The following is a 25,281-nucleotide window of genomic DNA, read 5'->3' on the forward strand; positions in this document are numbered from 1 at the left end:
GTTCCTGACACTGGATCTCTTTTCCAGGATTTGCCCCTCTGGGATAGTCTCCCTCCCTTCTACTCACTCTCTGCTACCTCCCCCATTCAATTTGTACTGGTTCTTCAAGACCCAGTTCAAATCTTTACTTGACCTTCACTAGTGTTTACACTCCATTATCGCCCCATGAGTAATTCCAGCTCTAGCTGGCTTCCTACATACACACACTGGTCCACTTTCACACGTTATTAGGGAGATAAACACAGGTAACATTCCCCTCACAGGCAACTATGAAGAACCCAATTCATCTTCTGTACAACTCTACCCAGTTAATGTGGAGCTACTACTTACCATCATATCACAGTGTTTAGCAGTATCTGGCAGAGAAGGTATTCAATAAATATGCGTTGAATCCATTAATCAAATACAAAAGTAAGGTTCAGATTAATTGCATTTTTGAGAAATTGAGAAAAATGTGAATATCATAGCTTAAATCCAGAAAACAAGTTTTTGAACATCCTAAAGGATCATCTAGCTGGCATATTCCCATCTATTCACCTCGGTCTATCCAACCGTGGTCCCCTTCAGTAGGATGTAAGCTTTGTGAACACGGGAACCTTTTCTCTCTTACTCTGTCTAACCACATCTAGAACAGTGGCTGGCACATACTTGGCACTCAGTAGATATTGGGTGAATGACTGACTAAGCCACCAGAATCAGATTTCTTTCTTGAGCTGAGGAACTCCACCTTCATTACTGATACTGATCCACCTGGAGTCTCATCTCTAAACATAAATAGATCACTCAAAATCATGTCATGTTTGAGGAGCACCAACACAAGAGTTTCAAGTTCAGCATCACCAGAGTTACAGGAGATAGGATAGATGGTTATAGTTTATGTTCCAATAAGTTTCATGAAGTAGTTACTCCACATAGATGTATATTTCTTATATCTGAGAGATAAAACTCATGGAAAATCAACTTTCTTCCTCCAGATTACCTACGGCACATATTCTAAATAGGTTAATGTTACTTCCCCTGGGGAAATTAGAAACTCCTGGTAAATCATATTTAACCACCCTTCAATAGAGACTACATGAAGAATATGCCATAAAGATGTCTTGTTTTTCTATGCAAGGTGCAACCATTGTTACCATTCACAGTTGCTTACGCAACGTCTCTATCTCCCTTTCTCTCTAACACTCTGTGCCCAATTTACCATCAAGAAAAACAGGCTAAGAGAGTCTGATGCAACCAATATCACACAGACTGTAAGCGAAAGAATTGCCTTAGAAGGCTAGAACTTCAGGCTCCAAACCCAGTGCCCTTTGAAGGTCACGGCAGACAATCCCCTCCCCTTTCCATGATTTAAGTTGCCCCCGTCTAGATCGTCTCCTTTTTCTTTACATTGCTTTAAAGGGGCCAGAACTATATACACAAACTTTAGATCCAATGATCACTGTTTTAGCAAAGATATCATGACAAACACTACATGGTGCCCATAAAGTATCCATTGTCACCATTTTCCTTACTAACTAAACAAATTTTTATTCAGGGTAGCACTGTGTCCAGAATTCTCAACTTGCTTCTCAGCTAGAGCTGGCCATATGACACAGTTCTGGTATAAGAGATAAATTATAGAGGGCTTATGCGTGGAGCTTCCAGAACACTGCTGTTTTCCTAATTGAAAAGAACAGACTTGGTTGGAAAATGTTTTGTGTCCTTGGCACTTCTCCCTTCTTGGGACACAATTATGAGGCTGATGATGCAGCAGCCATCTTGTAACCATGAGGTTTGAGCATGAAGATGTTAACCACATTATAAGAATGGCACGACGAAAGGAAAGAAGGGGCTTGGTTTTTGAGTCTCCTGGACACCTTGTTAAGTGATAAAAATTAACCTCTTTTGGACCATCCACCCTAGTTGGGTTTTTTAATATGTAGCCAAATGCTTTCCCAAATGATTCACTTCTGCAAGGAGAATATATTAAAAAGTATGGTCTACACACCTAAAAGTTTTGTCTCTAGGAAAGATAAAATTACAACAAATTCAGCTTTTTCAGTCCAACCAGGTTGCAGGAAACATATAGTCCACAGAGGTGAATTTCCTTTCTCTGTGAGATACAGTTACTGAAAACTCGGGGCTTTTGTTTGTTTTTCACCAAAGCAAGTTAAATGAACACACTATTTAGAAATATATATTGGGGCACCTGGGTGGCTCAGTCGGTTAAGTGTCCGACTTAGGCTCAGGCCATGATCTCATGGTTCGTGAGTTCAAGCCCCACAAGGGGCTCTGTGCTGACTGCTCAGAGCCTGGATTTTGCTTCAGATTCTGTGTCTCCTTCTCTTTCTGCCCCTCCCCTGCTCATACTCTGTCTCTGTCTCTCAAAAATAAACATTGAAAAAAAATTGTAAGAAATATATATTAATAGAAATATATGTTAATATATATACATACACATATACATACATACATATACACATATGTAAATTTCATCTAAGTGAGATACCCTTGCTAGTAACTCAGGTCTCCTTCTCAAGAGGACAACACAGTCAGTGCTAGATTTTTGAGACACTAAGTATTAAAAGATATGGTGAGACACCCCCAACTTCAATACACAATTAAAAAGTAATAACCAGGGGTGCCTGGGTGGCTCAGTCGGTTAAGCATCCGACTCTGGCTCAGGTCATGATCTCGCGGTCTGTGAGTTCTAGCCCCGCGTGGGGCTCTGTGCTGATAGCTCAGAGCCTAGAGCCTGGAGCCTGTTTCGGATTCTGTGTCTCCCTCCCTGTCCGCCCCTCCCCCGTTCATGCTCTCTCTCTGTCTCAAAAATAAATAAATGTAAAAAAAAAAATAAAAAGAAAAAAAGAAAAGTAATAACCATGGTGGGGGGAGGTGGAATTAAAGCAAGACGGTCAGAGAAGGAATTACACATCCACAAAGATCTATGTTACATGAGAAAGTAATGCACCTAACTTCATTCCCCTCAGCAGGTTATATAAAGAAAACAGAGCACAACGTGGTAAGTTTATCTCTGAAAAATAAATAGCTGTTAACACACCTTTCTTCCCACATCAGGGGGCATGTAGCACCCGATGCACAATACAATTATCGCTTCTCTCCATGAAGTATAACTGCTGATCACTCAGCTTCCCCCCCCTCCTCCCCGCAACAACGTTATGTGAAATGTACAACACAGATGTGCATGTTGGTTGGTAGCTGATTACATGAAACACACAGCACAGCATTTCGCATTGCTTCTCTCATAGAAAGGTTGGGAATCTATGGCTCACAGGCCAGATCTAGCCCCCTGTTCATTTTTAAAGTGGTTTTATTCAAACAGGTCAGGCCCGTTCATTTACTTTTTGTCTGTGGATGCTTTTACACTACAAGGGCAGAGTCGAGAAATTGTGACAGAGACCATATGGCTCATGAAACCTAAAACATTCACTATCTGATCCTTACAGAAAAAGTTTGTTGACCCCCACCCCACCCCGTTCTAGTGAAATCCATGCCTTGGTTACTCATCTGCTCTCTCAGGAGACTCCATGACATTTTCACTGCTTAGAAATATATGTTGCCTCCTAAGAGACATCCATTTAATGGTAGCTTTGTTTTCCTTCTTATACAGAGAGGCAACATAAAGCTCGATGTAGAGGGGCACCTGGGTGGCTCAGTCCCTTAAGTGACAGACTTCAGCTCAGGTCATGATCTCACAGTTTGTGGGTTCAAGGCCTGCATCGGGCTCTGTGCTGACAGCTCGGAGCCCGGAGCCTGGAGTCTGCCTTGGATTCTCTGTCTCCCTTGCTTTCTCTGCCCCTCCCCTGCTTGCGCTGTCTCTCTCTCTCTCAGAAATAAACATTTAAAAACAAATAAACAAACAAAAACAAAAAACACCGTGCCTAGTATACTACCATTTGTACTGTTTTTGAGAGAGAGAGAGAGCAAGGGAGGTGGAGAGAGGCAGAGGGAGGGAGAGAGAGAGAGAGAGAGGGAGGGAGGGAGAATCTCAAACAGGCTCTATGCTCAGCACGGAGCCCAACACGGGGCTCAATTCCATGATCCTGGAATCATGATCTAATCAGAAATCAAGACTCCAATGCTCCATCAACTGAGCCACCCAGGTGCCACTACCATATATAGTTTCATTTTTGTATATTTTTAATGTTTATTTATTTCTTTTGGGAGAGAAAGAGAGAGAAGGAGAGAGGGGCAGGGAAAGAGAGAGAGGGAGAGAGAGAATCTCAAGCAGCCTCCCCACTGCCGTGCAGAGCCCAACTCAGGGCTCAGTCTCACAAATTGTGAAATCATGACCTGAGCCGAAATCAAGAGTCAGATGCTTAACCCATTAAGCCACCCAGGAGCTCTGCCACCTGTACTTTTAAATGGGAGAGGGGTGAAGGAGAAATATATATATATCCTATATGCATGCGTGTATGTGTGCGCGCATGTATTTACTTGCATATATGTAAACACCCACATGGGCTAACTATGAAGGTTAGGGGTCCTGGGCAAAAAGGGAGGTGGTAGGAGGCCCATCACCATGTCTTTTTATATTTTTAGGTTCTTGAAACATGCATATATGTTATAACCTCTTCAGAAATTTCAAGAAATTAAATGTATTATTTTTAAAGCTTCAAAGATTAAAATGCATAGTACTATTTGTGCTGACTGAATGAATTTGCCTTCCTTGGATGGGCCCTCCCTGAATTTCAGGGCTCCTGAGAGGTTTGTCCCCAGGCCTGAAGGCAGTTCCCGCCTCCCCATCTCTGGTAGCATTGGAGTCTGATTTGCAGCCCCGAAGGCTAAGCCTTTGTGGCCCTGGGAAGTTTCTACTAAACATAAAAGGATTTCAATGAAGGGAGGTTTTTTTGTTGTTTTTCTTATTTTTAAACAAAATGTATTTCTCTGCAGGCTACATTCTGGCGTTATAGTACTCCTACATCAGAATGGCCAGTTTGAGTCCTCTGCAAAGGGAAGATGGTCTACACTCCAGAGTGTGCTGGTTAATTCCCACCCCTCCCAGAAATAGACATCAATTTCAAGTGAAGTTACTCCAGGCAAATAATAATAATAATAATAATAATAATAATCTCTTTAGGGGTCAATACATTCCGAAAAAAAAAAAAATTCTCCAGCCTGTTAAAATCCAAGTTTTGAGTTGTAAAATCTATTCTAGAAGCAGATTTCTTTTCTTTTATACAAACATGTAACACGGGAGCAGGGGAGCCCTGCTGCGTGAAGCAATGAATTCCTTCCACCATTTCTCTGTAGAATCATTTTACTATGACACTGGTTTGATCATTTCTTTCGTGTTCATCCCTCACTCCCTCCATGGCTTCTGGGTGTTGTCAGTCCTGGAACGAAATCTGCTTTGCCCCCTGTTCATATGAAAGTGAAGCTACTCCAGGGCCCCTGAGGAAACATATTTTGAAAACATCTGCCCTACACCATGGAGACGATTCAGTGGCAACGGTCCTAAGAGTCGTCAGTAACTGAACACAGAAAGCATGTTTCCATCATGCGTCGTTGTCCCCAAATCCTCAAAAGGTGGCGGACCTGAAGCAGCCTTATGTAGGTTGTCTCCACTTATTTCCAGAACCTTTCTCAACAGATGTCTGACTGTATCGTTTGCACCCACTGTGGTGTTCCCTTTTTTTTTCATTTTTTTTTAATGTTTATTTATTTTTGAGAGAGGGAGAAAGAGAGAGCACGCACGAACAGGGGAGGGACAGAGAGAGAGAGGGAGACACAGATTCCAAAGCAGGTTCCAAGCTCTGAGCTGTCAGCACAGAGCCCGATGCGGGGCTCGAACTCACAGGCCGTGAGATCATGACCTGAGCCGAAGTCATGACTCAACCGAGCCACCCAGGGGCTCCCCCACCCCCACACTGTGATGTTTCTAACGATGCCTCAGGCTCGGGCTCCCTCATTTAGAACGTCTTAGGGCAATGTATTCACTTGAATTGTCCCCCAAACCTTGAGACTTGAGGGGACACTGTGCTGAGGTCAGCAGCACTGACTGTGCAGTCTTTGAGAGCAGTAGCTGGAACTATACTTTATAGCTGCTAAACATGAAACCTACAACCCTGCCTCTTCCCTGCTCTTACACACACACACACACACACACACACACACACACACACCCTCCACGCCTCCCCAATAGGCACCCCTCCAAAACAACATATGACCCATTGTGTCAGTATTTGGGATGAGGGAGACTTTTTTTTTTAATATAATTTATTGTCAAATTGGCTAACATACAGTGTGTACAGTGTGCTCTTGGTTTTGGGGGTAGATTCCCGTGATTCATCACTTACACACAGCACCCAGTGCTCATCCCAACGAGTGCCCTCCTCAATGCCCATCTCCCATTCTCCCCTCTCCCCCAACCCCTCCATCAACCCTCAGTTTGTTCTCTGTATTTGAGAGTCTCTTATGGTTTGCCTCCCTCCCGCTCTGTTAGAAACTATTTTTTCCCCTTCGCTTTCCCTCTGGTCTTCTGTTAAGTTTCTCAAGTTCCACGTTATGAGTGAAAACATATGCCATCTGTCTTTCTCTGACTGACTTATTTCACTCAGCATAATACCCTCCAGTTGCATCCACATTGTTGCAAATGGCGGGATTTCGTTCTTTCTCATGGCGGGATGAGGGAGACTCTTTAAATGCTGTTATGATGTTCAGAGAAAAGCTGACCAGGTTGCTCTAGCTTTCAAATTGCTGAATTGCAGACAGCATCCAGACTATTTTCAGTACTGAGCGTATACTGTGGAATCAGAAGACTGTGCCCATCTTTACAGAGCACACTTTCCAAGCTGGGACTTCACCCCCTCCGCAGACCATCCCAACACCCCCTCCACCAGGCAGCCTCTGGAAGTACCATGTGTGACTTAGCCAGAGGACACCCCCCCCCTCCCCAGTCATGAACACATTCCTGCACTTCCTTCAATATACGGCGGGGGGCGGGGGTTGTCTTCTGGTCTGGTGCTGTGCTCTGTGGCACCCCATGCCAATGGGCCAGAGGCTCCAGGATCCCCAGAGAGTGGTGCCGCCCGAGGACCTGCAGGGAGGAAAGCAAACTCAGACCCAGGATGCCCATTCCTATGAAAACTCTCAACTTCCTGTCAAGTGGCCGACTGGCCGGAGCTCTCCGGGATGATGCCTTGCAGGTGGCCCAGTACTGGCGTCTGACAGGCAGGGCGGGCACTCAGTGATGACAGCAGCTAAATCAGCCTTCCCAAGTCGTCAGTCCATGCTGACAAGCTCCATCTCTACGACGGTGGCCACTTTTATGTATTTATTTATTTTTTGGCCACACTTATTCAGGTGTCAGTTGTGCCGGTCCCAGGGTGGCCAACAACCGAGGCTGGCCAACGTCAGCTGTCTTCGTCGGTTAGCCCTTCCATGATGGATGCTGTCTGGCGGGCATTAACATGATACAGCCATCCGCATAGTCTCCCAGTCACCCATCCACTTCGCATCTCCTCATCCCCAACCTTCCAGGCCCCTCACCGGCCAGCCAGGCCATTCCCCGGTGCCGTAGGTCAGTGTGAATTCTAACCCTCGTCCACTCTGCCTTCTCCGCCAGGTGGATGACCGGGCATATCCCCCACCTGAGAATGTTTTCCTCCACCACTGTCATCTTGGGCCCCTGCTGGATGAGGCTCCAGGGAAGTTGCCGTCTGCATTTTTGGCTCCAGAACCCCAGAGGCCTTCATTATGGCCCTTGCTCTGGCAAGCGCCACAAGCTCCATATGGCACCTTGTCCCACTGCCTCCACTGTCGGCCATTCTGGCGTGTCAGTTCACTTAGCCTGGGTCATGACCTTCTCCATGCTTCTAGGAGCCATCCAGGTATTGAGGTCACACCATCTCTTAGGGCACTTGCCAGGGCGTTAAATCTTGGATTTCAGGAGAGCTCCCCGTCTTTGTGGTCTGGCCATGGGTCAAGCATCCCGAGAACTCACTCCCACATGTCTTCTCCCAGTTGGTCATGCAGGTCTTCTGGGGGAGTTATAGCCCAGGGGCTAGTAGAGGAGACAGGTACGGGTTGTTGTTTTTTTAAATTTTTTTAATGTTTATTTATTTTTGAGAGAGAGAGACAGCGTGAGCAGGAGAGGGCAGAGACAGAGGGAGACAGAATCCGAAGCAGGTTCCAGGCTCTGAGGTGTCGGCGTAGAGCCCCGACGTGGGGCTCAAACTCACAAGCCGTGAGCTCGTGACCCCAGCCGAAGTGAGATGCTTAACCGACTGAGCCACTCAGGCGCCCCCAAGGTACAGGTCTTAAGGAAAGTGACCTTGTCTTGTAGAGAGAGCTGTTTGCATTGTCTCCGAGCAAGGTGATAACAAACGCTGCTTTTCTTTTTCTTTTTCTTTTTTCTTCTTTTCTTTTTTTTTTTTTTAGTATCCACTGAATTTACTGAGCATAACCACAGAAGTATTGGCTTCATGCAGTCACACACCAACAAAAACACAAGATATAGCACTATTATCCACATTTTGTCCAAGTGTATTTCTTTTGAGGCTCATTTATATATTTTCATATGCCACAGACCGTCACTTAAATAATGGATGTTTTTAATGCTAATTGCTTTCTTGACTTACTCAGTATCTTCTGCAGATATCTTCATGATTCCCACACATAGAAAATGCTGATTTCCTTCCGCCATGATTGCAATGATCGTACGTACTGCAACAGGGTAAAGCTTGGCTCCAGGAGACGTTAAGCCTGGACACATAATGTTTGCTCGACTGAGTACAAATGTGATGGCTCCTTTATCAACTTGCTGGGGCACCAGGATAAAAGGATATTTGTGGAGTAACCTTAGGGTTGGATAAAAAGGTCCTTCCCTTTGTCTAAAAAATAGTAAGTTTTACTGCAAGGGTTTCTCTAAATCCATTTACTGCAAGGATTTCTCTAGGTTCATGGCACCGCACTATTCTGACAGGTTCTTTCTTAGGCATTATATGATTAAGCCATGGTTCTCTACCTGGAAATTGTTCTATCGACTGGTTCTTAATACCCTTAATAATTGAGGTTTTCAACTGGATGCAGTTGGACACATTTTCTTTTTCATCACATTTCTTGAACATGTTCCTAGGTGAAGAGAGCGACGATGGGGAAGAGCCCAGAATGGGAAAAATTGAGTTAGGTAGGGTCGGGCAGATCCCCTTACTCCGGGGAAAGCCGTCAGTGACAATAGGTGCTGTTGTCGTTATCGGGAAAGGGAGACAGCCAGCCGCACTTTACGGCTCTAACAAATACTGACTACTTCCGCACTCTGACTTGGGTGGCCCTTTTGCTGGGTCGTTTGGGGCTACCAATTTCTTCCCAGAGCCGGTAGCTCAGAGGGCGAAGCTTGAGGAAAAAGAAGGGCTAGATCAATGGTTCTAGTTGTAGGAAGAGAATGGAAAGATAGCACTTGCTCTTAACAAGGACGGATGGGCCGTTTCTGCAGGCTCAGAGGAGTCTGGTTGACAGTTACGGGCATCCGGGGCGCCTGGGTGGCTCAGTCGGTTGAGCCTCCGGCTTCGGCTCAGGTCATGATCTCACCGTCTGTGTGAGTTCAAGCCCCGCATCGGGCTCTGTGCTGACAGCTCAGAGCCTGGAGCCTGTTTCGGATTCTGTGTCTCCCCCCAACTCAAGAATAAATTTTAAAAACATTACCATAAAATTTAATTTAAAAAATAAAATATTTTCTCACCAATAGATATCTCAGGGACTGAGAAGGTTTTTTGTTTATTTCTTTCTTTTGTTTTAATTTTTTAATGTTTATTTTTTTAATTTAATTTTTATTTATTTTTGAGAGAGAGAGAGTATGAGTGGGGGGAGGGCACAGAAAGAAGGAGGCGCAAAATCCAAAGCAGGTTCCAGGCTCTGAGCAGTCAACACAGCCGATGCAGGGCTTGAACTCATGAACTGTGAGATCATGACCTGAGCCAAAGTCGGGCGCTTAACCAACTGAGCCACCCAGGCACCCTTAATTTTTTTAATGTTTATTTTGAGAGAGAGAAAGAGAGGGAGAGCACGAGCAGGGGAGGGGCAGAGAGAGAGAAGGAGAGAGAGAATCCCAAGCAGGCTGTGCGCTATCAGCCCAGAGCCCAACATGGGGCTCGATCTCACAAACTGAGAGATCGTGACCTGAGCCAAAATCAAGAGTCAGTCGCTCAACTGACTGAGTCACCAGTTGAGTCACCTCAACTGACTGAGGGCACCCAGGTGCCCCTCTATAAAATCTTTTGGTAGACTGATTTAGTTTGTGGCATCCCTGGCAAGAAGCCTAGGAAAACTAAAGGAATCAGAAAAACCCAGAATTTTGGAGATCTTTGAGGGTAACCCATGCTTATGATGTAAGTGGAGAGAATTGCATGGAGGGCATCAACTAGGTCTGCTCCCACCACTCCTCTAGGTCCCCTGATACTTGGTAAAGAGTGAATGAGGGTTTCCCAGGTGTCCAAGCAAAGCAGGAGCCCAGAAAGCCAGGGGCCAGCCCTCGTAGCCAACTACCTCTCTTCTTTGGCACATCACAGAGGCCCCAACCCACCGAAACATTATTTCTTTGCTTAGGAACAAATGTCATAACTTCTCCAAAGGAAAGAAAGTATGTGTGCTGAAAGAGAATTGTCATCTACCAAATAGGGACACACATCCCAAAGCGACATAGAGAGACATAGAAATACACAGATAGGCCCCAGTTTTAGACTATAATGAATGTAAAATTAAGGAACATACCATTTTTAGAGAGCATGAATGAGCAAGGGGCAGAGAGAGAAAGAGAGAAAGAGAATCCAGTGAGGTTCAGAGAGAGAGGGAGAGAGAGCTCAGAGCTGGGAGCAGGGCTCGAACTCATGAACCATGAGATCATGACCTGAGCTGAGGTTGGATGCTTAACCGACTGAGCCACCCAGGCGCCCCATGGGAAAATATAAATTAATGTCAAGACTCTTTAGTCCTTATCTTTTAGGCTTTTTTAAAAAAATATTTCATTTATTCTTGAGAGAAAGCATGAGCAGGGAAGGGGCAGAGAGAGAGGGGGACAGAGGATCCAAAGCGGGCTTTACACTGACAGCAGTGAGTAGGATGTGGGGCTCAAACTCTGGAACCATGAGATCATGACCTGAGCCAAAGTTGGAGGCTCAACTGACTGAACCGCCCAGCCTCCCCCCATCCTTAGCTTTTATTCTTACAAGTGTCTGCAATAAACACTTTACCAGTCAATCTTAGTCTATTTGGAACTAAAACCATAACATTGGCTTTTAATTTAAATACTGCAGTTTCCTACCTTGCCAAAACAGTAACTTTTAAACCTGTGTTTAAATCACCCAATGGCTTTTTTAAAGTTTATTTATGTATTTATTTGGAGAGAGAGAGGGAGGGAGAAAGAAAGAGCAGGGGAGTGGCAGAGAGAGAGGGAGAGAAAGAGAATCCCAGGCAGGCTCCATACTGTCGGCATAGAGCCCAACTCGGGGCTAGAACTCACAAACCGTGAGATGACCTGAGCCAAAACCAAGAGTCAGATACTTAACCGACTGAGCCATCCAGACAGCCCTCATCCAATGGCTTTTTACCCAAAGCAGACATTTGTCTGCATCTTCAGAGACACTCTCAGAATATTCCCTAGAGGACAGGGAGGACTTTGGGGGAACATAGCCCTTCCCCTGTTGCCAAGCAGTGAGGGTGTTTATTGCCAAATGTTGACATTGAGAGAGCTTAGAGGCTGGTCCAGCTCATCTGGATGCAGAAATAATTTGTAGACCATCAAAATTCTCTGGCAGGTGCAGGCCCCACTTGAAAACAGTCCTAAATGCCAGTAGACCCAGGCAATTCCCCTGCCCCACTGCTCCCACCTACCAGAAACATAGGCCCACAGGATGCCAGAAGGGGACTGGACCCTCCAGGCCACTTGTCGTCTCCCACCCTTCCCGACTCCTGGGCAGACAAGTCAAGCCGCGTGCATCGGTTCAAGTACCCCAGTCACCTGGGACTCAACCCAGAAGTTGTGGTCTGTGTGCAGCCAGACATCAGAATTATTTTAAGCTCTCTAAGTGATTCTAAGGGGCAGCACGGTTTGAGAACCACTTCTCCACGCCAGAGCTTAGCCAACGTTCATGCCAATCTGATTTTAGCAGGTAAAGGGGCTGAAGAAGACAAGCACACAGAGCTATGGAGTGTGGAGGGCACTTTACTCCTGGGTGCAAGGTCATGTGCAGGCTGTGTGACGGTGGGCAAGTCACCTGGCCTCTCTGGGCTGAGTCTCCTCGTGTCTAAAGTTGAATGGGTGCATTCACCGTCAGAGATCTGGTCCACTGCCAAGTTCTGGGCTTTTACCCTAAGGCCTGAAGGCCTCAGGTGATTGTTGTTCCCTGCTCCAAGTCGCTCCCTCCAAAGCAGGGTTCAGCTGGCTTGTCCTCGAGGCCATTTGAAAACTCTCTGCTCTTTTCTGGGGGTACAAACCTGGGGTTAATGTGGCAGAAGGGTCTCAGAAGCCCAAGTGGACTTTAGAACAAGAAGGGCATGGACTGGAGAAAATTGCCTATGGGAAGAGAGGTCAGTAAGGATATCAGAGACGCCACTAGATGGGCTCAATCAATGAGTGGGATTTGGGAGAAAAGATAAGACTGAGCTTTCTGAGGGGGGTGACAGACTGAGTTGATAGAGCCCTTGTCCCTGGGATGTCTCTCTCTTCAACTCATCTGTAGTTCTATTCATGAAACATCTTGTGATATGCATGTCAATAGGGCCTTTCTCTTTCTCCCAAATTAAAAACTTGTTTCCAGTAGATAGAAAGGTGTCTCCACTTGGACTGAGACTTCTAAATGCATCTGAAAGTTGCCCGAGGCTCTGAGCTCTGGTCATCACCCCATGTCTCGGTGATCATTGCACTGGGTCGGGGACCGATAGGAAAATCAGTTCCTTTCCAACATTTGTACTTACGTGTCCCAGTCTCCAAGAAGGCTATGCCTGCAAAGAGGGAACATGAGAGGTTACAATTCTCTAACTAGACCATGGCCTTGATATAGAAGTGACTGACTCCTGGGGCGCCTGTGTGGCTCTGTCAGTTGAGCATCCGACTCTTGATTTTGGCTCCGATCATGATCTCACGGTTAGTGAGATCAAGCCCCGGCTCAGGCTCTGTGCTGATAGGGAGGAACCTGCTTGGGATTCCCTCTCTCCCACGCTCTCTCCTTCTCTCTCAAAATAAATAAGTAAACTTTAAAAAAAAAAAAAAGTGACTGGCTCCTTAACTACATCTGTGACTGCAGTGAGCCAGGCCACGTTTTGGACACAGGTGGGAAAGACGAGCAAAAGCAGATGCTCAAGGTCTAGTTGGGGAGGCAGGTGTGTCAGCAGGTGAGTTCAATCAGTCCAGGGTCGCAGCACTGACATGAAGTCTGTGCAGAATTGAGGGAGCAGGAGAAAGAGAGGCACGTCTGTAGGATTGGGCTTGAAGGGACAGCAAAGAGTCGGTTGTGCCTTTTTTTTTTCCTTCTAATTTTAATTCTGTTTTCTAAGAATACAATTGAACATTTGGTAAAACTCTAAAAAACAGAAACAAAATACTTCCTTTTATCCTTGTTCCAAACCACCCATTGTTGCCCCTTGTAAATAACCTTTGTTCTGGAACTGGAAGTGATCTATAGAATGTATCGTTTCCTCAACTTCGGAAGTGCATTGAAGAGGAATATAGTAGGCAGAGCAAAATTTGGAAAACTGTGGCCAGTGTTGAAGGAATGGCGAGACCGGAATTCACTGCAAGGCTTCGGCTACTCCACGAGCAGAGAATTGGGATGAAGTTATAGGAAGTTTTATATGAAGTTATAATAACAACGAAAGCTGGGAGGTCCCAGGGAAAATTGGAGGGAAAGAGAGCTCATCCTACAGGAGGGGCCAGGCTCGGACTGTCCTTCCGTACAGCAGTCCCGGGAGCCTCTGGTGTGTGAAGTTACACCTGTCTGTCCGCATATCTGTAATGGTTGCCTGATCTGTGCTGAGGTGATAGAGGCCACACCCGCTGGCCCCGAGTTCCACATAAAGCCGGTTTGGTCATTCAGAATGCTGGACATTGCATCAAGACTCTCTAACATTTTAAAGAATAATGTCCCTGTCGCTTCGATTTGTTGGTTTCTTACTTTGTAAGAAGGCACTTCGACTAATAGCTTATTTAATCACTTACCACTCCCAAAAGGTTATTAAACCATTTCACACTCGAGAATTGTGAGGTTCCTAATGAAAGCAAAGAACAGCACCGGTAAGGATGATATGAGGATTTCTTTATTTTTTATTTATTAAAAAGAAATTTTTTTCCATTTTTTTTTTGAGAGACATAGAGAGACAGAGCACAAGTGGGGGAGGGGCAGAGAGAGAAGGAGACACAGAATCCGAGGCAGGCTCCAGGATCTGAGCTGTCAGCACAGAGGCTGACACGGGGCTCGAACTCACAAACTGTGAGATCATGACCTGAGCCGAAGTCGGACGCTCAACTGACTGAGACACCAAGGTGCCCCGAGGATTTCTTTTTATAATTATCTGAAAAGGTTGTCATCATGTGCCTTAGTAACAGTACAATCCTACCCAGTGATCCCATTATCCCTGGTCCTTGGCCATCCCGGCCCATGTTACCAGTGGTAACGCACAACCTGTGCTCATAAGAACAGAAAGAAATCAACTATGAGCTGTCACCAGATGGTAGGCCCTGCTGCAGTCACAGGATGGGCCCAAACCCAGAGCAGATCCTAGCAGATGCTGATCAAAGAAATACTATCATACAAGCCTGAAGGAACACCTTGCCCTTTGAGCATTAAGAAATCTGAAAGCAAGCATGAACATAAACGAATACAATTTTAAATTTTGTATTTTTTACGGTGAATAGTCATCATCTTCCCCAACGGCCTCTGAAGCCAATAGTCCTGATTAATTTTTTTAATGTTTGCTTATTTATTTTGAGAGAGAGAGAGAGAGAGAGAAAACAAGTGGGGAAGAGGCAGAGAAAGGGGGAACAGAGGATCCAAAGCAGGTTCTGTGCTAACAGCACAGGAGGCTCCAACTCATGAATCGCGAGATCATGATCTGAGCCCAAGTCAGATGTTCAACCAACTGAGCCATCCAGGCACCCCAGTCCTGATTATTATTAAAAAATCACAAAGTTCTGGGGGTGCCCGAGTGGCTCTGTTGGTTAAGCATCAGATTCCTTTTTTCTTTTTTTAATAACTATTTTTTAGAGAGAGAGACAGAGTGCAAACAGGGGAGGGGCAGAGAGAGAGGGAGACACAGCATCTGAAGCAGGCTCCACGCAGGGCTCAAACCCATGAACTGTGAGATCATGACCTGAGCTGAAGTCAGACGCTTAACCGACTGAGCCACCCAGGTGCCCCTAGTGTCAGACTCTTGATTTTGGCTCAGGTCAAGATGTCATGGTTGGTGAGATCCCTGCTTGGGATTCTCTCTTTCTCCCTCCCCTAACAAACAAACAAATAAACAGACAAACAAACAAATCAACAAATCGTTTTTTTAATCACAAAGTTGGATCAATGTTCTCCTTTTCAAAAACCATGTTCATATTTTCTCTGTGAAACAGAGCTATCTGCAAAGTCTTGAACCACAATATAACTTTGGCTAAGCAAATCAGCATCTGGAAAGATATTTTTATTTATCTTTTTTAATTTTTAAGTAATCTCTACACACCACCCCAAGATCAACAGTCGTGTGCTCCACGGACTGAGCCAGCCAGGCACCCCCAGAAAGATAATTCTTAAACGGGAAGAGTTGGGAATGTTTACATTTATTTTTTATTTACCCATGATAAGCAGTATTTCTGCCATTCTAATGAAGCTTAAACCTTAGATTTAATCTATAAAAATTAGGAGATTGAGATTAAATTCCTGATGCCCTATTGTAAATTCAATAAAGGTTAACATAAAACGATGCACAAAACAAACTTCAGTTGTTCCTGCCCTTATTTTTGGAAGATCATTTGAGATTAAAAGAACAAAACAAAACCCCACAGTGCATAAGAACAGTGTCCCCCTTCTTTAATAACGCTATTTTCAAAGTCTCTGTTAACTGAAACACTACAGAATAACTCACCAGATTTTTAAAAATCCGAAATCTGGTTTTATTTTATTTTATTTTTTTAAGTAACCTCTACCTCCAACATGGGGCTCAAACCCACAACCCTGAGATCAAGGGTTGCACTCTCCGCTGTCTGAGCCAGCCAGGCATCCCCTCCAAGCTTCTTATTGAAGGGAATCAAAGTTCTAAACTAGTATATGTGAAAAATTAAGTTGTGTTTAAAAAAGGAAAACCCTCAAGACTTAAACCTTAGACATAGTGAAGGTTAAGAATGCGTGCTTGTGGCGGCGCCTGGGTGGCTCAGTCAGTTGAGTGTCCAACTCTTGATCTCCGCACAGGTAGTGATCCCAGGGTTGTGGGATTGAGCCCTGCCTCGGGCTCCGTGTTAAGTGTGGAGCCCGCTTAAGACTCTCTCTCTCTCTCCCTCTCTCTGCCCCTCTCCCCTCCTCCCATACTCTCTCTAAAATTAAGGGGTGCCTGGGTGGCTCAGTTAAGCGTCCGACTTTGGCTCAGGTCATGATCTCGCGGTCCGCGGGTTCCAGCCCCGTGTCAAGCTCTGTGCTGACAGCTCAGAGCCTGGAGCCTGTTTCAGATTCTTTGTCTCCCTCTTTCTCTGACCCTCCCCTGTTCATGCTCCCTCTCTGTCTCAAAAATAAATAAATGTTAATAAAATAAAAATTAAAAAGAAGAAGGGGGAGGAAGAGGAGGAGGGGGAGGAAGAGGAGGAGGGGGAGGAAGAGGAGGAGGAGGAAGGAGAGGAGAAGGAGGTAAATAGGTAAATAGGATTCTGTTCAATATATATTCTTTTCAATATGGGATTTGAGTTTCCTGATATTTAAAAAAAAATTTTAAACGTTTATTTATTTTTGAGACAGAGAGAGACAGAGCATGAACAGGGGAGGGTCAGAGAGAGAGAGGGAGACACAGAATCCGGAAACAGGCTCCAGGCTCTGAGCTGTCAGCACAGAACCCGACGCGGGGCTTGAACTCACCAACCACGAGATCATGACCTGAGCCGAAGTCGGACGCTTAACCGACTGAGCCACCCAGGCGCCCCGAGTTTCCTGATATTAAACATAATGTGCATATTTCATTTATATAGTACTTCCCTGAAAGAAAAAAAAAAGCACCACTTTATACAATACGTGGCCTATTGCTAATGCCCAGTGATTCACAGACTGTTGAAGCTGAACAAATCTTAGGATTTGAATTCAAAGATGGTCACCTTTTTTTTTTCCACACCCCATTTCAAAATGAAATATTCTGCGGAACTCCAATATTTAAAATAGATCATAGTTTGTTCCATAGACTATCGCTCTTTTCTTAAGTGATATAACTGCACAAAATATCTGGGGGAACAGGACAAGAAAACGAGCAGTTTGTTTTCAACAAATATATTTAAGCTCTCCTTTTTCTTTTCATAAGGACAAGTACTTGGCAATAGAATTTTTCAGCAACAAAGTTACTTTTTTTAGTTTATTTATTTATTTTGGGGAGGGGAGGAACAGAGAGAGAGGGAGAGAGAAAATCCCAGGCAGGCTCTGCACTGTCAGCACAGAGCCCAACATGGGGCTGGAACCCACCACCTGTGAGATCATGACCTGACCTGAAATCCAGAGTCTGATACTTAACCGACTGAGCCACCCAGGTGCCCCAAATAAATTAAAAAAAAAAAAAAAAAAGCCTGTCAGTGTCCACTGTATTAGCAAAGTATATTTCAAGATAAATGAGGGGCGCCCGGGTGGCTCAGTCGGTTAGGTGTCTGACTTCAGCTCAGGTCATGATCTCAGGGTTCGTGGGTTCGAGCCCCGTGTCAGGCTCTGTGCTGACAGCTCAGAGCCTGGAGCCTGCTTCGGATTCTGTGTCTCCTTCTCTCTCTGCTCCTCCCCAACTAGTACTCTGTCTCTGTCTCTCAAAAAATAAAATAAAAACGATTAAAAAAATTAAAATCACAAAATAGATGAAAAGGATAAGGTCAATGAGACCAAAGATGGAATGCCCAGTTTGTAAGCGGCCCCAGGTGTATGAGAATGAAAGAAGCTACAACTAGGATTCTTCACAGCTCCATTGGAGAAGACAGACGTGACAACTACAAGTAGGTAGCTATTGTATTTTTTATTGTACATAGTGACTTATGTAGTGAGGGTGGGATCCCTAAAAACACTGCAAGATACAGAAACAACCAAATGGCTCCTACGAAACAATTACTGCAGCACATTGGAACGGGAATGGAGTAAGCAAAATGTCAGACCCACAAAATCTAAGCAGAAGACCCTGAACCTCAAGGAGCACCCAACGTCCAGCACGTCCTGGGAGTTGTAGGCCTTCAGCCCAGCCAGCAGCCTCAGTCTCCTCTTGGGGAAGAGAAGCCCCGCCTTCCGCCCCGCCCCCCGGAGTACTAACTGCTGTCCCGCCTCGCTCAAAGGAGCGTCGGTCTCCCGAGAGCCCCGCCCCCCAGAGACCCAGCGCAGCCCAGCGGGCTGGGACAGCCTGACTCGAGATGTGATCGTGATAGAGCATCTTCACGAATTTCCGATGGCGCGATTTGTTGTGGCCAAAGCTGGATTTCTCGCAGGCCAGCAAGTGCCACACCTCCGGAAGCCTGAGGCGAGCTGGCCAGGGGTACAACCTGGCCTCCAGAAACCCAGCGCGTCCCGCCCTTCCCGCTGCCTCGCTCCGCCCCCATTCGCCACGCCCCCACTTGCCACGCCCCACCTCGGACATGCGCAGTGCCGCCGGTAGGGGTGGGGCTAGCGGCTCGCTCAGGCCTGGCGGTTGGGGAGGCGGTTTAGAACACATGCGGAAGCTCCTAAGCCGGTATTTGAAACGGAAACTCATCGGTTAAAATAGAAATACCGGTACCTGGAAACCTGGAACTTGTCTTTTCGAAGCCACCTTTCCCGTCATCACCTCTGCCTCTCCGGGTTCCCATAATCGTCCTTATGGACCGCTGGTCGTGTGGTTGCCTGCAGAACGCCTCCTGGACCCCCGGCTGGTTGAACTCCCAATACCTTGTCAGGCCTCTTAGAGGGACTGTCCAGTGCAGTCCCTTGCTGCACAAACATAGGCACCTCCGGCGCGCAGGTCAGTGACCTCCTAACCCCCTTGGGGGACCACGCCCAAGCCACTTCCCTGACTCCCAGGTGGGAGTCCCAAGTGGCTGATTATTTTATTTCGGACCTCTTGGCCTAATTCACACCGGCCAGCTGGACCAGAAGCTCCCGTTCATCCTTCCCAAAACGTCAGGGAGGTTTGTGGAGGGGCTCCTTTGGAACCCCTTATAAATATCTTCTTTTTTTTTTTTTTTTTTAATTTATATACGTATTTTGGAAGAGAGCGAGCATGAGCAAGGGAGGGGCGGAGAGAGAGAATCCCAAGCAGGCTCCGGGCACTCAGCGCAGAACTAGACACAAACCTGAGATCGTGACCTGAGCTGAAATCCAGAGCCCCACACCTGAGGGACTGAGCCACCCAGGCACCCCTCTTTTTTTTTTATATATATTTATTTGAGAGCACGCCTAGCAGAGGGGCGGGGGGGTGGGGATGGGGGGAGAGAATCCTAAGCAGGCTCCATGCTGTCAGTGCAAAGCTGCAGATTCCTGCTCAATCTCAGGGATCGTGAGATCAGGACCTGAGCCCAAATCAAGAGTCAGTGGCTTAACGGACTGAGCCACCCAGGGGCCCCTAAATATCCCTTTTTAAATATCCTTTCAGAAGACAGAATAATTAAAACAATCTGTCGCTGTTGGGAGTTGTACTGATAATTTTCTTATGTCATTTTTCTATTTAGTTTTTCTGGTTAACTCCAATTACAAGGTCACGACACACATCTCCAGCTAATTTATGCACAGCTCCAATTCTGTGCAGGGAGGATGCAAAACGGCAAACTATCCATGGTAGGACTTTCTGGAGCATCAATTCTACAAGATTTGGAAGAGATGAAGTCATTTCCAAGGTAAGTAATTGAAAACTTAAAACTAAGACAAGGCTGGAAAGTCCTATGCCATTAGCGATGGTTCATAATCTATGCCTGAAATGTCAGACTTTCTCTAAGAAGAGACCCTAAGAATGACTTATTTCCCATTATTTTAAACAAAAAATTATAAGGCATAGCAAGTCCCATCAAAAAACCCGACCAATTTTGTGGCATCTGGCTGGCTCAGTCGCTAGAGCCCCTCGATCTCGGGCTCAGGAGTTAGAGCCCCACGTTGGGAGTAGAGTTTACTTAAAAATTAAATTAAAAAAATAGTATAGTCATTGGCATACAGGTGCTTTGTGTGCATTAGCAGTGGCTACTTGTAGACCAGTAACATCAGATGTTGTACATCTTGCCAACACTCCAAAGTGTGATTGGCCTGCAGGTTGTATTTGGAAGCAACGTGGAACTTTTTCTCAAGCCGTTTAAAATATATTTTTGGGGGGGGCGCCTGGGTGGCTCAGTCGGTTGAACGTCCGACTTCAGCTCAGGTCATGATCTCACAGTTTGTGAGTTCGAGCCCCGCGTCGGGCTCTGTGCTGACAGCTCAGGGCCTGGAGGCTACTTCGGATTCTGCGTCTCCCTCTCTCTCTGCCCCTCCCCTGCTCACGCTCTGTCTCTCTCTCAAAAATAAATATTTAAAAAAATTTAATAAAATGTATTTTTTTAAAGACTCAATATAAACTCTATATACATATCAGCTAAAAATGTTGAGAGGGAAATAACTTCTATGCTATGTATTGAAAATGAAAACATTCTTCCAGGAAAACATTAATTGGGGGATATATTCTGTGGGTATGCCTGTATTATGAACTAGATGGCAAAAATCCCATTTATTTTATTTTTTAAATATAAAGTTTATTTATTTTGAGAGAGAGAGAGAGAGTGCGCGCAAGTGGGGGAGGGGGATAGAGGATCTGAAGAGTGCTCTGTGCTGACAGCAGAGAGCCCGATGTGGGGCTCAAACCCATGAACCGTGAAATCGTGACCTGAGCTGAAGTCAGATGCTTAACCGACTAAGCCCGTTGATTTTAAAGACTTTAAAGATTATGGGGCGCCTGGGTGGCGCAGTCGGTTAAGCGTCCGACTTCAGCCAGGTCACGATCTCGCGGTCCGTGAGTTCGAGCCCCGCGTCAGGCTCTGGGTTGATGGCTCGGAGCCTGGAGCCTGTTTCCGATTCTGTGTCTCCCTCTCTCTCTGCCCCTCCCCCGTTCATGCTCTGTCTCTCTCTGTCCCAAAAATAAATAAATAAATTAAAAAAAAAAAAAATGTTGAAAAAAAAAAAAAATAAAGACTTTAAAGATTAAAGCTATAACTTCAAGTAAACTTGGCGCTGAGAAGTCCTTTCAGCTTATGACCCCAGAGTTCTGCAGTCCTGTGTCAGTAATGATCCCTTGCCAACATCAGCATACAAAGGTGCCCTAATGTTGTGCATTAACACAGACCTCCTTTGACCCCAGAGTCCTCTCCATTTCCCATTTTCCTCTGCTCCATTCAAGTACCTCTCCTCTCGTCTCCTGAACCCATTCCATTCCGGCTTTCCTCCACACCACTTTGCTTTCATGGTGTCACCAATGTTTTCCATTTTGCTAAATTCAAGATTCAGTTTTTGTTCTCTCAGTCTTATAGCTGCATTTGAAACACGATTGAGCACTTCTTTCCTCTGGATTCTCAAGCCCCTCCCACCCCCGCCCCCAATTCCCTCCCATCTTACTCTATCTTCCTTTTATTCCTCCTCCTCCTCGTTCAGATCTCTGGGACCCTCAGCCCCTTTCTCTTTCTTGTGGGCCCTCTCTTCTCAGAGCAAACCTACAGAGGCTCCCAGCTTTGAATACCATCTATCTGCTGAGAACCCTTAGGCCTGGGTCTTCTTTTCTGAGGGGAGCACTCAGGAGCCATCACTGACTCTCTTTCCCTTCCCACCCCACCACATGCAGTCCTCCAACAAGTCCTCTTGACATGCATCCTGATTGCAGCCTCTTCTCATTGCATCCATTTCTACAACCAGTTTCAGCCACTGTCCTCTCTTACTGATCTTCTGCAAACACCGTCTTCGAAACTAGCTTCCTGCTTCCCTCTATACTCTCCTGGAGTCCATTCTCCAGTCAGCATCCACAGTGCTCCATAAAAAAACATGAAGGGGCGCCTGGGTGGTTCAGTCAGTTAAGCATCCGACTTCAGCTCAGGTCACGATCTCGCGGTTCGTGAGTTCGAGCCCGGCGTCGGGCTCTGTGCTGACAGCTCGGAGCCTGGAGCCTGCTTTGGATTCTGTGTCTCCCTCTCTCTGCTCTGCCCCTGCTCATTCTCTCTCTCTCTCTCTCTCTCTCTCTCTCTCTCTCTCTCTCTCTGGATTCTGTGTCTCCCTCTCTCTGTTCCGCCCCTGCTCATGCTCTCTCTCTCTCTCTCTCTCTCAGAAATAAAGAAACATTAAAAAAAATTTTTTTTAAACATGAAAGACAGGGGTGCCTGGGTGGCTCAGTCGGTTAAGCAGCTGACTCTTGATTTTGGTTCAGGTCATGATCTCATGGTTTGTTGAATTGAGACCCACATCAAGCTGTGTGCTGACAGCATGGAGCCTGCTTGGGATTCTCTCCCTCCTTCCCTCTCTGCCTCTCCCATGTGCAAGCTTGCTCTTTCTCTCTCTCTCTCTCAAAATTAAATAAACAAACTTAAAAAAAAAAAAGAAAACCATGATATATGTTAACCCCAACCCCCACCCCCCACAGACACCCCACTCCCCCTCCATTCCCTCCTATCCCCATTTATAACCCTCTCACTGGCTTCTCACTGCAATAAAATAAAAGCTTAGGTAACCAGATAACCTGACCCCTGCCTACCTTTTTGACCTCATCTCCTCTCCTTGCTTGTTCATACTACTGTGTGTCAGATTTTCTGGTATCTAGAGCTGAAAGCAATCTTAACTGAGAAACAGTAAATCATAGAATCTATTGAGCATGGGAGGCTTGGAAAGAAATGTATTAAGAGAGAATGAAGGGCCCAAAATGGTTTAAAAAAAAACACAAAAGCATATAAAACAATGAAAACATAACTGATCTGTATGTATATACCCAAAAGAATGTCTCAACAAAGTGAATGTTTAGAAACCAAGCCAGCATCAAAGAAATGGAAATACCTTTGATTATATTTTAAAAACAAAAAAATATATATTTAGTAAATATAAAAGGACAAATATTGAACATATTATATTTCTGGCCCATAATGCAATACAATTAGAAGTAACAGAAATAGGGAATTTAAAGATGCTCAGCTTGGAGCTCCTGGGTGGCTCAGTTGGTTGAGCATCTGACCCTTGGTGTCGGCTCAGGTCACGATCTCACAGTACATGGGATTGAGCCCTGCATTGGACTCCCCACTGACGACATGGAGCCTGCTTGGGGTTCTCTCTCTCCGCCCCCCTCTCTCTCTGCTCCTCCACCACTCATGCACATGTTCTCAAATAAATACACATTAAAAAAAAAATTAAAATGCTCAATTCTTTGAAAATGTTAAGATATTCTTTTAAATAAATTAATGCCTGGGTCAGGGTGCAAATCCCAAGCACAACTGCAGTGCCTATAAATATATGTGCTTGTAAATACACCATACCCAGATATATGCAGGGTGATAAGAGAGCTCTCTGACTCAGAAGCTTCTGTTGTAACCAGGTTATGTTAAGGTCTGCCACAGAGTCCTTTAACATCATCTTAGTACAAAAGGGAGCACCAGTGAAGGCAGTACTAGGAACTATAACTATTACAGATGCCTAATAAGTAGGACTGTGTTCTACTGGGCCTGACCTTGACCTCAGGATCCTTTCCAGCCAGGGCTCCAGGCCACACCACTAACGGATCTGTGTTACATACAAGCTCAAAACGGCCCTCCCAACGGCAGGCAGCCTGGAAACCGGCACGTGCGTGATGGCCCTCACGTGAGGACTCAGGATCCCAAAAGTTCTGGTCAGGCCTCAGCTTCAAATCTGCCTCACCCACAAAACACTCCCGACCCTCACCTTGGCTATACATAGCAGTCTCTTCTGAGATTTCCTTGCAATTCCTTTTCTCGTGACTCCCTTGCAGGCAAAAGAGGAGAAACACTACTTGGGGAGCTCTGTTATGTGCCAGGACTATGATCATCAAGAAGGCGGAGGCCACAGGATTGCACCCCAACCCCGGGGACCTGCCAAAGAAGAACTGCCACCAAAGTTTCCATCGAGGACCCTCCCAGAACTCTTCAGTGACCTCACCGAGCGGTGTGCCTCTGGAAAAAGCTCAACACTCACCCTAAATGAGATGTCTCTTCCCCATGCCTGGGAGGATAGGGGATAGATCCTCTAGGGGCGGATGCCTGGGTACAGATGTGACCCAGCAGCTCTGGAGCGAGTGGGTGTACTCAGGCGAGTTCTAGTTAATTTGTACATGAATAAAAAGCACTGGGATAGGGAAAAGGGCTCTTGAGTCCAGTAAGTGAATTTTATTTATTTTTTTATTTTATTTTATTTTTAATTAATTAATTAATTTATTTTTTTAATGTTTACTTATTTTTGAGACAGAGAGAGACAGAGCATGAACGGGGGAGGGTCAGAGAGAGAGAGGGAGACACAGAATCTGAAACAGGCTCCAGGTTCTGAGCTGTCAGCACAGAGCCCGACGCGGGGCTGGAACTCATGAACCGCGAGATCATGACCTGAGCCGAAGTTGGACGCTGAACCGACTGAGCCACCCAGGCACCCCAGTAAGTGAATTTTAATATATAGGAGTTCATCCGCAAGACATCAGTCTACATTTGTTCTCTAGCTAGTAAGATTTTGACAGGAAGCAGGAGAAGAGCGGGAAGGCCACCCTGCTGGGCACCACCGTAGAGGCGTTTAGATCTGGATCAGGCTCCCACAGCAGGGGGCCCACCTGTGTGCTAACCGGCCTACAAGGCACTGTCCCTCGGGCTGAACAGGGCTCCATACAACCTCAGTGTTGCCAGCACTCTGGACAACTTCATTTTTCTTTCATATTTTTGAGGTAGAATTTGTACTCAGGACCCTGTCCTGCATACGCAGAGGACTTAGGGCCCCGCAAACAAGCGAATTCACAAGAAGCTCTGAAGATTACCGCACAAGTGTTTGGTGTCGTCTTGTGTATTACTGAATTGTCCATTAGTCAAGAGACTCGGTGTAACAACCTCAACAGGATGTCAAAAGCGGGACTGCAGAAGCCCCAGGCCTGAGCCAAGGGAGGCCGTAGACCCAAGATTCAAAGCACGTGCTC

The 25,281-nt window shown here is 45.8% G+C and overlaps 1 long non-coding RNA gene and 1 pseudogene across 1 annotated transcript; one reads left to right on the forward strand and one right to left on the reverse strand.

Annotated features, from left to right (window-relative positions):
* Positions 1–8,334: 8,334 nt before the first annotated feature.
* Positions 8,335–9,071, reverse strand: LOC131508472 (malignant T-cell-amplified sequence 1-like; annotated as a pseudogene).
* A 9,703-nt stretch (positions 9,072–18,774) lies between these two features.
* On the forward strand, positions 18,775–24,477 carry LOC131510307 (uncharacterized). Its single transcript, XR_009260992.1, has 3 exons — positions 18,775–19,131; positions 19,838–20,002; positions 24,100–24,477. It is a non-coding gene; the product is annotated as an uncharacterized LOC131510307 (long non-coding RNA).
* The last annotated feature ends 804 nt before the right edge of the window (positions 24,478–25,281 follow it).

This window comes from Neofelis nebulosa, chromosome 4 (assembly GCF_028018385.1).
Source record: "Neofelis nebulosa isolate mNeoNeb1 chromosome 4, mNeoNeb1.pri, whole genome shotgun sequence".
Lineage (NCBI taxonomy): Eukaryota > Metazoa > Chordata > Mammalia > Carnivora > Felidae > Neofelis > Neofelis nebulosa.